Raw genomic sequence first — 12,614 nt, forward strand, 5'->3', positions numbered from 1 at the left:
ACCCGCTCGAGTAGTCGATGCGATATGTGACAGCGCGTAGCCACGTGACGAGATTGTGAAAGCGACTATCAGATATCCACCAGAGATGTAAGTGACAAAATGTGCTTTACAAACTTTAATTCTCCTCCATAGAATACACCATTTTAATTCCATTTTATCTGTTTCTTTTTGTCTGTATTCCACTCAAGCAGTCTGGGCTTTCTAACGATCAAGCCTCCCCCATATCGGCCACATGTTGACCCCGTTCGGGGCCGGAGAATATGTTCTCGAATAGGAATATCATTCGTGATGGCTTTTGAAAAGATTTATTCTTGTCATGCTCACTATCTCTACTGTGGCCATTTGAGTCAGTTACTTATGACTCTAGAAATGAAGCTCTCTGATCATGTTCCTTTTCAGGTTACACTTTCAGGTCCACCCTCTGATCTACATACCAACGTTGACTGTTGGTTGAGTCTTGGACCAACCCAAAAGACGAAACCGTTCAGAGTTTGTGACAGAAACATGACAGCTGAAAAGATTGCATCTACGGCTTACACGTTAACACGTTATGTATGTTTTGTAGATCACTTTAGTGGTCGATTTGAGCCACATCGATTTGAACGTCTCACCAACAAACCTACACCGGAGGAAATGCCACAAAACCTAAATGCAGATTCGGTCTGGGGCATTGATAATTGGTTGAAGCTCGCTAGCTTCAAGGTACAATAGATTGATTGGTAATTACACGCATCCTCGATTGCGTAACTACCACGAGCCGGTGACAAAGGATCGTCAACCAACTCCTAATTGCAAGTGACTATCTCACTGAGGGAGTGACTATCCAGCCACCCTTCGGTAACCTTCACCCGGACCCCTGAAGCGGTAACAAGACGGGCTATGGAGTGATCGTCGCTCTCTGAGACAGGCACCGATTGAGCAAAGTCTCCAGTGACAAAGAAAAGTTTTGACCATATTCGCCACATGGTAATTAAAAAACGCCAAAACTGTCAAAGATAAGCAACCTTGTGGCTGGCAGTCTGCAGTAACCTGCGACCGCTTGTTTCATCCCAGATCAAGATGCAATATTACCTTTTTCGGGCAACTGATGATCCTGTTGCTCTTCCTGTGAGAAACAAGAGAGCGGGCAGGCAAGCAAGCAAACAAGGAAACTAGTGCAAGCCCAAAGACTCCAGTACCACGAACTTGGGTTTTCTTCTTCATCAGCTGGGTAACTTGGGGTACCAATCAATCCTCATACCAACACGTTGGTGACAGGAGCAAACATTGACTAGAGTAGCCCTGGGCCTTGGACTTGGGAGGATCTAAACCACCACTAACAAGTCAAGCCAACCAACCATTTAGTTACTGTACAGTATGGACTATGGAGAGACTCGGCCAACAAACCTATTGCGGATGAGACAAAGATCCGGCTGGCGTCACGCCAATTCAGGGACGGTGTTGAGAAAGAAACAGAAACACTATTTCAACCTATCTGTGTAATTGGCCTCGGCCATCCCTCCGATCCAAATCCAAGGCTTGAGACAACGACAAAGACAAGTGATTTGCCTTGCCTTACCTTGCCTTGCTACTGAAGCTAAGAGCTACTAAGATAACTTAGGGGGAGATCAAATTAGCCTCTTGAGTGAAACTGGTAGCAAAAAAAGCCATTTTCTCTCTAAATAAGCTAAAAGGATGACGACTGTCAATCGATCGTCCCTCGCTCCGGAGACAGTTCCAAGTTTGGGAATAGGAGGAGGTTTTTTTCAAGCCACGGCGTTTTCGGGTCCGACAAGTACAGTAGACGTTTTAACATTACTATCAGACATTTTCCCCCTATGAGTTGATGATGATGTGTATGTGTATGTGTGGTGCAATGGATATTCAAAAGCCCTTGTTTAAGGGGGGCCCTGTGAGTTTCAGTTGTTGAGGCGAGCATCAGCCGTTCTGATCGACGCTGCAAATGCGCGGCGCAGGTGGTTCAAAGGGCGAAGGCGACGGGGTTTCTCATGTTGGGAATGAAAGCGAGCGGCAATTGTAAATTCCGGCGTATATTATTAATTGTTAATTAGTTCTCTTTGCTTATGGTAAGATAATAGCGACGCAAGGGAGAGTCAGAGTAGCAGAGTAATCAACTTAATGAGCAAGGGTAAAGCAACGATCACGAGGCACTATTTACAGAACAGGGGTTAGTGACAGTAGGTACTGTATCCGTACCTAATTTTGAGTAACGCAATAATCAAGAATGGATGGGTACTGTATTGCAATTCGCTTTCGCTTCCAATTCCTAACAAGGCGTCACTAACGAGGATCCATCGGTTCGCCAAGAAACAAAGGCCAGGAACTAAAAAGTTAATATTCTCAATCAGGGCAGAGAAAGGGGCCAAGACATTTCACAAGATATTGAAGACAAGACAGTTTTTAGAGTGTTCATTGCGTAGTGCATTGATTGATTGATTGTAGTAATAATAAACATGGTATCTCGTTCTCCATTCCCGTCAACACTGAGTGATCAGTGGACATAATTCCCATTTGCTCCTGAGGGATTCGAGGTTTGCTTCCCTCTCCCCAATGATAATTCTATGTTCCCAACCCGACGTATTCATCGTAAAACCAATAATAAGTCCAAAACACTCGCACTGATAGAAGTGTGGTGTATGTTGTTGAGACGCCGTGATAATGCCCTGTCTATTGATACAGTTCCTGAAAGACCGTGGAACATAAAGTAAAAAGTGATGTTGATATTCCTCCCAAATAAGTTGTTGAACGAAGTAGAGAAGTTGGTTCAAAAAGGTGTAAGATAATTAGATAGTGTAGTAAAGGGTATTGTAACGGTGATGCGCTGTTTGCGAAAGGCGCACGCGGTAGAAGTGAAGGTGAAGAAAGAGTCCGGTCGGTCCAGCCAAAAGGGACAGATTGTGGTGGTTGCTGAAGTTTTCCGGTGGAAGCAGGTTGATTGATTCGACGGCTGAACCAGTCGAGATGATGTGATGATGTGATGTAGTGGTGGTGTTGCAGTTGACTTGCAGCTCTCAGAACCAAGTATCATGTTGATTAATTAGATGCATGAGGGGTTCGAGTTGGAGTTCGCATGTGCATAAGATGCAACTGGTTGGTTCCTTGTTGATGCTGTGTAACTGAAGCCAAGAGCGGTAGAGTATCATGACGATGATAATGTTATGTCATGTTGGTTGTAGAGTTGGTATGCCGTCGAATAATTGTCGATCTGCTTTAACCTCGCTTGGGCAGAGGAGGCAGAGGGCGGCTAGGAGGAGGGCCGGGGCAAGGAGGAAGCTGCGAAGGTCGTTGAGCAGGCATCTTGATGGTTTGTTTGTTGTAGTTGAAGTATAAAAGCTTCGAGTAGTTGATGAGATAACCGAGTAGTAGTAGCTCGGTTGTAAGTAGATAGAGTTGTTGTGTGTGTAAGTGCTCGTGTGTAAGAGAGTAGAGCTAGAGTTAGACTGCAGTGAATAGATAAGATTCTTGTTGAGTCGATGATGAGAGTGATCTTTTTGGTCGTGGGGAAGAGGGAGGTCGCTGCCCTTTTTGTATTCCCTGATGTTTGTGCCTCCAGCCCAGCTCTCTCACCTAGTTAGCCAAAGTCAAAGGTAATCTGAAGTGAAGCAGCCCAGCCCGGGCAGCCAGGGCGCAAGACACAGGGCACCACTTCTGGATACAGGGGGTGTGCTGTTCACAAAACGGAGGGGATGGGGTGAAGACACGCCCATCAGCCTGATGAACATGAACGCCCCGCTCATACTGTAGCACACACCCTGACCCCCTCTCAGGTTGGGCTAGGCCAGGGCAGGCCAGGGCAGACTAGGCAAGAAAAGGTCTGTCTCTCTCGTACGAGGGTGAAAAAAATGTAGATACGTCAGTCGAGGTACTTTGACCCTAGGTACCTGACCTGACCTACAACCTGAAGCAAGACAGACGAGACTCCTCTCTGTCTCTCAAGCGAAGCGGCCAGTCAAATGGCTCCATTATAATATCATTCTCTTACACCGCATCAGATTGATATGGACAATACGATAAACATGATACACCTCCTGTCCTGTCCTGTTCTTTTCGTCTCGTCTTGACTGAGCTGGAACTAAAACGATGGAGAAAGGAGAGCAGGGATTAGTAAGTAATGCAATGGCCAAAATAGAATATTACGTAGAAATGAAAATAGAACATTAGGGAAATTGAAACACGATAAGAGCATAGCATAATAGCGAGCATAGACTGACTGACCTGCCCGCTCACCTCAGACCAGGTCAGGTCCAGGTCCAGGTCAGTCAGTACTGTAATATGCCCCCCTGTCGCACAACTCAGCACAGAATAGAATGGAATCCACCTGTGCGTTCAATAATTGATTAATTAATTGCACTTCATTATTTGCCTTGACCCCGTATCTACGCTCCGTAATGAAATTACTACATACGTATCCGTTACCGTATCCCCTTTCATACAGTAGCACAATGCAATGCATCCATAGCCCAGCCTGATTGTTCTTCACCGATTCTGCTGCATGCAAATTAGTTTCGGTTTGTACAGCACAGCATTAAGTGATAGGGGTCTATTCTATTAGTTGACAGAATACTGCAGGCCAAACGCCAATTGGACTTTTGAATGCCGGGAGACCCCAAAAAAGCAACAGCGGAGGATCTTTGTAAATGCCATTATGACGATTATCTGCTTGGTGCGGCGTATTATCAGCCTCTTATTGGACCTTGGGTAGATCAGCTGGGCTGTCTACCTGGTAAGCTGCCAATGCAGTACAACAAGGACTACAACACAACAACAAAGCAGGCTCTATACTACTGTGAATTCTTGTTCTTGTCCATGCAGTTTCCTGCAGTTGGTTTTTGCTGTAAGAAAGATACTGTATAATACTGTATCTTGACGCTATCAAACGCCAGTCAATCTTAGCAGAGCGGCCTCCGCCGTAGAGGCGCACAAACAGGAAAATGAAACCCGTTCAGTTCCTGTCTGTCAGTTCCCCGCCATCAACTTAACTGGACCGGGCTGCTAGTATTAGACCAAAAATTCTGCTCTTCCTCGTGGGAAAATCTAGACTAAACTGACTGATTCATTCCATCCAGTCCGGCTACCGAACCGTTTATTCTTCTTTGTCCATCCCATACACCAAGTTATCCATTTCATGCCAAATCAGGTAATTATTGGCATAAATCCAAACTTGACTCTTGGTTGGCCGGCTTAGACGGCTACTGATCCTCGTCAGCCAAGTGTTCCCCCAAAGACTGTGAAACAAGAGCGACAGGAAGAAAATTAGCCAGAGAGGAGCCGCTAGCATGACCGCTTCGCTTCTCTTTGTTGGGGCCTTGGGGGCGGTTCCACAGCATTATCACAATTAATCCTGGTATGGAACGTCGCATGGAAGCTTTCGTAGAAGGACTCATCCCTGGTCACAATTCTTCTTAGGCTCCCTCCATAGTGGAGAGTCTTCGGTTTAGATGACGTCCAGTCCAATTTCGATGGTCCAAGCAGAGCAGAACCTGTCATCCATCCCGTTTCCGTTTCCGTTTACATGTGAGGTGCCCCCTTGCGAAGCTGAGACCAGGACAGCCAGGGGGAGGCGAATATGTTGAACTTTTTCTGTCACCGCTCTGAATAGTTCGTGTTGCACAGATGGGTCCAAATTTTAAATTCAACTTACCTTACTGTACCGCAATTTGGGTCAGCTTACGGCCACGCTCAACAACAAAGAATTAGGGCTGAGCCTGCAGGATGCCTGCATATCGATGGATATGCCAAATTAATTGTTGTCTTGACCGCTGGAAGAGAAGCGAGCATCGTGTCCACAGCAACTAACTAACTAATTAACTACTGTATACTGACCGATAATTGATACACATCTACATGCATGTGTATCTGCATGTGCATCTCTATCTGCATAAGACTTTATGGAGCTCGGCTGCATGATTGGGCGCCAAAGAGGACTGCTCTGTCGGTTTGACGGGCCTAGACTTCCAGCTCATAGTAGACTTTATTGCGACTGTGGGGGATAGCGTTGTAAATTCAATTTCAACTATATTCGTGTCATATCGATGTTTGGTTATCTACCTCGGCATACAGAGTCAAAGGCAAATGATCTCTGACATGTTGCAAAAGGTCTCAGATCTGACAGAATTGACTTTATCCTAAATCCCGGCCTTACAACACGTGTTTGTTTGTCTTGGCTGGCATGTTTCCATTATACGGCGAAGCAATTGTAGGGTAAATTCCCATCTCCTTTCGGTCGCCGGCAATTCCATGCCACACGATCAACTAACGCACGGAGCGTAAACGCCGATTTACTGAAGGGTACAATATTACACGTATTCGTTTCAGGTTACTTCTCTTTTCTTGGTTTCGGCAGTATGGCCCGGTACGGTACAGCGAGACCAAGACAACTCCCGCTTTAACGAGCCGTCTTGTAGGCGTTTTTCTACTTACCACTTAAGCTTAGGAAACCCACCAGACATGTGTCGTGGAAAACCTTAACAGTGAAATTAGCTCTTGTATTGGCTTGACTGCTTAGACAGACGGGCCGCCTCCGGTAATACATTCCAGTGTATATGGGGAGAGGCCTACTTTCTTTCCCTGACGGTTGAAGCGTCGAACTGTAAACAACGGGAAATGGGCAGATTGTCAGAGCACTCAAAGCACTACCGTAAGCTGCGTGCCTGTGCCTGACTTGACACGGCACAGCTGGCTTGTTTGAGCATGGCTTTTCCGAGGTTTCCTTAAGCTCACGGAGAAGACCAAAATAGCAATAGGTAGCATAGCACTGCCAGCCTTGTATACGTGCATCGTGATTACATTACTACGTAGTATTGTAAGCCATTCCTTTATTAGAGATCTGGCATATTGAAAGCATCGACATGGTTATGAACATGGACGTCGCGTGGCGTGGTAACGATTTGCTGTGCCGCCGCCTCTTTCTTTTTGTCTTGTGCCGTTTCTATTGAGTTCAGCCAGACGTAGTGAGTTGACTGCAGCCCTACTATAGATTTCACATTCACAATTGTTCACTGCACTGTATTCGATACTGAACCAGGGTCTGATATTGATGGTTCGCAGGTGACACCGTACTGGATCTGTATCCCTGTCTGACAACACCAACCAACCGTTTATTACCCCAATCCTCAGCATGCATCTGGGGTCTTAGTTTGACGATGACTCACACGCACAAAAAAATCGAGAGAAAAAAACAAAATGACGATGCTTGCTGACTGCCGAGCGACGTTGCAATCCCCAACTCGCCAGACCGGGTCTTGGCGGTTCCAGCATTAATTAACGGTGTACACAAAAGTATCCGTAGCTTATTCGTATTCTGTTGCACTGGACATGCATGCTCTTAATGAAATGAAACCTCCACTTTGTTCTCTTCTTTTTCGTCTTCTTCTGCTCTGACCCCCCTTGTGGTTAGGTTAGCAGATCTTCGCTTCTCCTAAGACCACGCCTGCTAGGAGAGTCTACTCTACTGCATGCACTGCAAAAAAGACCTCATCTCACCGCGATTGTGACTGTGCGTTGCGAAGCGAAGAGCTCGGGCATCGAACACGGTCGAGATCATCATTTGATGGATTGGTATGACTTCATAGGGGTCCTTTATCAACATGTCGCAATTCCAACCATGTGAGGTTGTCTCCACCAGTTCGGTTTCGCATTGGGAAGATCTCAGAGATGGTTGCAATAATGATTCATGCCATGGTCCGTGAAGGCTTCCAAGAGAGGACCCCGAGTTTTCCGAACTTAATCGAACGCCTGGTCCAGGTTGTTGCTTGTAGAGTAAATTGGAGATTGTTCTACGAAACCTTCGATAGCTTCCATAAACTGGAGACGTTCGGAAGTTCCAGACACAAATTTGAGGCGTCAGTATTGGCCGAGGCTGACGCATGGATGTCCGCGATTACCGAAAATGAGGATGGACCAGCAACCCACGATAACTGGAACTTGAACTAAACACACCGACAAAGAGCCCGGACACCTTCGATTCCTTCCAAAGAACATTCGAAGGTTGGGATTTTCTTCTAGAGCCAAGCTCGGACGTTGATTTCATCTATGGAGTAGAGTACGACGTAATTTAGCGCTCAACGATGATGCCTCTCCATGGACAGTATGAATGAATGAATATCTAACCTCTCAGTGGTTGGCTATCTTTGGTTTAGGGCGCGGCTGAAAATACCATCTCGGCTTCTGTCTGTGTGTTGTAATATCTTACCGCCAGTTTGGGTCACTCTTATTTTGATCAAGTCCAACTGCAACATGTGAGACGGACTCGTAGCTAATGCCAATGCTAATGCCAGCGCCAACGCCAACACAGGGATTTACTAAAAGACCCTTTGTCTCAGTTATCTCTGATGCGTTGTCCGTTTAGACGCTCGCGATGCATTGCTGCGGTATGTGATAGACTTGCCTTGCCTTGCATTGCATAGTAACCGTTCCCCATATACCGGGTCTTCTACCTAGATGTAGACCGCTCATACAGAAGAATTCCCACTTTGACAGTCAAAAACAGTATTTTCATGCACGACATCCCGTATGTTTGGGCATCTGTTACAGGTTACACGGCCCAACTTACGGCTTGGGCGTCATGAAGCTCTTGGCGAGAATCGAACCGTATCCATCAATACAGTTGAGTTGTCCAACGGTCGGTCGGTCGGTCGGTACAAGTTGCTTGAGTAGCTGGTCTACTGGTCAAAGATTAATGGACCATCCAAAATGGATCTTCTTTGGTAGTTGGTCCATGCTGAGATGAGGGTGTGTCCCCAAGTGTGGCTCTGTCAAATGAGAAGCCCCTGCAATTTTCATAAAACTTTTATTCTTGCAAATGAATGGAGTCAATAATAATGGCTGCAAAAATAATCTGAGCACGTGCCCCCTTGTGAATAGATTCTTCAGACCGCCAGCCTTGTCTTGTCTTTGTCTTGCCTAGACCTCCACTGTTTGGATTGTGTGCTGACTGATCCCATCTCGTTCCGTCCCCATATTCGGATTATCGGTCAATGCCGTAGAGGACAGAATTCTTTATTCTCCTATGTCATGCTTCTGTTGGGAAATTACATCCCTGGACCCTGCATTGACCACAGTTTGACCTATTCATCCCTTTAAGCAATAATCTCTCCACAAAGTCTCTCTTTGCAGCCTCAATAACTGGAAACATGAGATCTCGGGACGGGCGACGTATGCAATGCAAGCCCCCTTCAGCTAATCTCTTACATCTCCAGATAATTTGCCTCCAAAAGGATATTTTGTGTTTGTGCCCCTGACTAAATGAACGGGTGGTGGCAAACTCAACACTAGCGGCAAACATAAGCCGGCTTCAACGGTCCTTAGAGGGCCACTGGGCGCTGGAGTTTGAGGTTATTGTAGGCCGCCGGCAGTGAAATACAGTGGACGACAACAGTAAAAAGGGCCTGATCCATGGCGAGGCTGGAGACACTAAACCATGGCACTCGAGTTTCATCCCATCTCAAGCCGATGATGACGATTCTAAAACCACAAAAAACCACAAAAAAAACTCGAAACCAGGTGGATTTGTCGCACTATTACCAAGTTCTATTTGTTCTTTCTTTTCTTCTGCGCTATCGAATGCTACGGTAGCTGCGAATGTATTTCCTTTTTAATCCGGGGTTCTAAGATGAAGACCCCGTACTCTGTTCCAGACCGCCGGGTCTTGGGATCTGCTTCACCTTCTCTTGCTTCACCGACTTGGAAAATGTTAATTAATGAATCCCAGAAAGTGGGAATGGTGGCAAATTTGACTGGAAACAATATGGAGACGAGACACGAGACCGCTTGTTTTGCAATGGTTATTGATCTTCACCTTATTCAGGGTCCGGACGAAAGGGCGGAATTAGTTGCGCTGAGAACAAAGATAGTCTTTGATCTTCATGAACTAGAGGCAAATTGTGATCGGACTATGAATCCGCTTACTGATCAAACAATCAATTCACCGATCAGAGAAAGAGAATATCTTGTTGACCAATGGGTTTCAGGTTCGTATCTGTCCCTGATTTCAGTCTGTCACGTCTTGTCAAAAGAGAATGCCTGCAGACGATCAATCATGAGGTCTTCCTTTGATGCTACGCTACCCAATATCTGTCAGATTATTGGTACGTCTCTGATCATCTGACGCAGAAGCAACGTCTAATCTGCCATTCTCGGTAGTTTTGTCCGAGCAACACCAACTCAAAGGTACGTATTCCGTATGTCCGTTCCGCTGACGGTACCAAGCCAGTGGTAACCAGACCAGGCTGCCAGGTTTACCGAGATGAAAGCGGCCGACCCAATTGTCCTCTTCAGAACAGGGATCAGTGATCACCGTAACCCGTCTCAAGCGTGTTTTGGGTTGATGGACCAGTCACAGTTAAGCTTGATGATGCTGCGTACCTGTATCACGGAGACGCCGTGCCTCGGCTCCTGATGAGGCTTAGGTCAAAGACTTAGACACTCTGACCTAAAATTGTAGCCAGCCAGTCTCTGTGGTGTTCGTCTTCCCACAAACCGTTGAACTCATCCAAGCGGTCGGACTTTAACACGGCTTGGCAAGACCGTCTTGACGCCTCTGCCGGGTCACCACGAGCTGAGAACCTGATTTTGAGTGCTAGCATCCCCTCTTTTCGTGTTGTTATAATGCCGAAAGGTTACGGAGTCGGCCCCTTTCTGATCTTTCGTGATGTTTGACTTTGAGGTCAAGTGCCGCAAGTGTCAAGACTCTATACCCCATTACTGGCCCGTGCCTATGATGGAGTCATCATCAACATGTCAGAACCAATCTCTCGGTTTCTAGTCAGTTTGGAAACCAAGTGGCCGACTTTCGGAGCATCGCATCGTGATTGATGAAAAAACTTACTTCCACTGTCTCATCTCAGAATAGCTGAGCCGAGTCCTCGGTCGACTCCGCTCAAAGACAACAATCCCATTTCCGTATCATGTCAGTGACATATCGATGGTAACACTCGGCTGGCCTCGAACCTTGAACCTCAGCCTGGCTGAATATTTATGTGTTATCTCAATTCAGCCTGAGAGTGAGTGGCTATAATAAGCAAACACTAACTATTGTGCTGACGGTAGCATTGCAAAGACAAAGAGTCCCTCGAAAGAAGAGGTCAAAGCCCACAGATGCTCATTATCAAAAGCAATGGTTGGCTGATCGAGTTCAGCTGCCAGCCACAGAAGTCAATTGGAGGCGCCACTTGAGCATCCCCAGGTACGGAGTGCACCTTATCGATACAGTTACTATGTATGGATATACGTATCCGTATGGACCTTTCAGCTTATTGTACAAGGTTATCAAGCCACAAGACTCAAGTTCCCCAGGGGCATGCACTGTCGCACCCTCTCGCTCTCTCGCTCTAGACTCTCTCCACGTGGGATCCAGGGGGATGTGTATGACGATGGCGCAGTGTGGCGCTCCCCTGACGATCCCAGCACCAGTTCGTGTCCATCATTCTGACGGGCATGGAGAAACAGGTACAACACGGTACGGTACCCTCTGTACATTGAGCTTCAGGCTTCAGCGTGTGTCTCAGTTTCAAAGTCGTCAGCTTGATACGAAGCCCCCTTTCAATGCTCCCGCATCCCGACCGAACCAACGACGACACCTGGACACGTATGTTTGTGATCTGATTGCAGGTGCACGGATGGGGAATTACCTGGAAAGAAACCTGATTGATCGGAGCATTGATGAAGGCTTCTGACAAGTTCCATGCTCTGAAACAAGATATTATTGGCATCGATGAGTATCGAGAATCGATGATCCGGATGAAGCTGTCTAGGTCTTGGCCACGCAGCCTTGAAGCCGAGATTGTCACTATTACCGTATTCTTTCGGTCCTCTTGGACACCTTCATGGTTCAGCTATTGGTCTGGACCGTTGCTATCTCAAGCCAGCCAGCCGCAACATGGATTAGGGATGCCTGATTATTATTGACACCTATCATGCACCCACGGACTCTTCAATGTCCAACCCCCTGCCATGGGGAAATGATGCGAGGCTGATGCTGATGTTACCGTAGTATGTATTTTTGGCGACAATGCCCTGAATCTGGAGGCTGACTTGAGCGGTCAAAGTCACTCATCGAGTCTCTTGATTGGGACAAACAATCTTACGTGGCGTATTTCTTTCCCTGTGAGAGAAACCTCTAATCGATCCAACGATGTAACCCAACTGCTACTGCGCCCAGAGTGACGGGACTCTTTTGTCACTTTTCTTTTTCTTTCCTTTGTTTGAAGTTATCCGTGCTTACTCTTACTTGGCCGATATTTCCGATTATTCTCGCTGCCTACAACAATTGCGGGCGGGTCTTTGGTTCTGAGACATGCGAGTTTTTCCGCCGCTCACACTATGAAACTGTGGTGTTGACGAAACAACTTCTTCCACCACTACATAGTACATACATACATTGTGGGCTCATACTTGATACATATCATGTGCATATTATCCAGGTTCAACTGGTAATGTGCTCAACCTGCTGCGATGCCTCGGTTGCAGTATTTCTTGGCTCACCACTATTCTGCAGCTGCAACATCTTATGAGCGAGGGTTCACACCAAGACCCCCAGTAACCCTTGCACGTGGTGATGGTTCGCAAGGTTATCATCGCAGGGGGCACGGTCCCTTTCGGATAGGACCATGAGCTGC

Source organism: Fusarium flagelliforme (genome assembly GCF_020744385.1).
Source record: "Fusarium flagelliforme strain FIESC 12 MPI-CAGE-AA-0113 chromosome Unknown B0J16scaffold_1, whole genome shotgun sequence".
Taxonomy (NCBI): Eukaryota; Fungi; Ascomycota; class Sordariomycetes; order Hypocreales; family Nectriaceae; genus Fusarium; species Fusarium flagelliforme.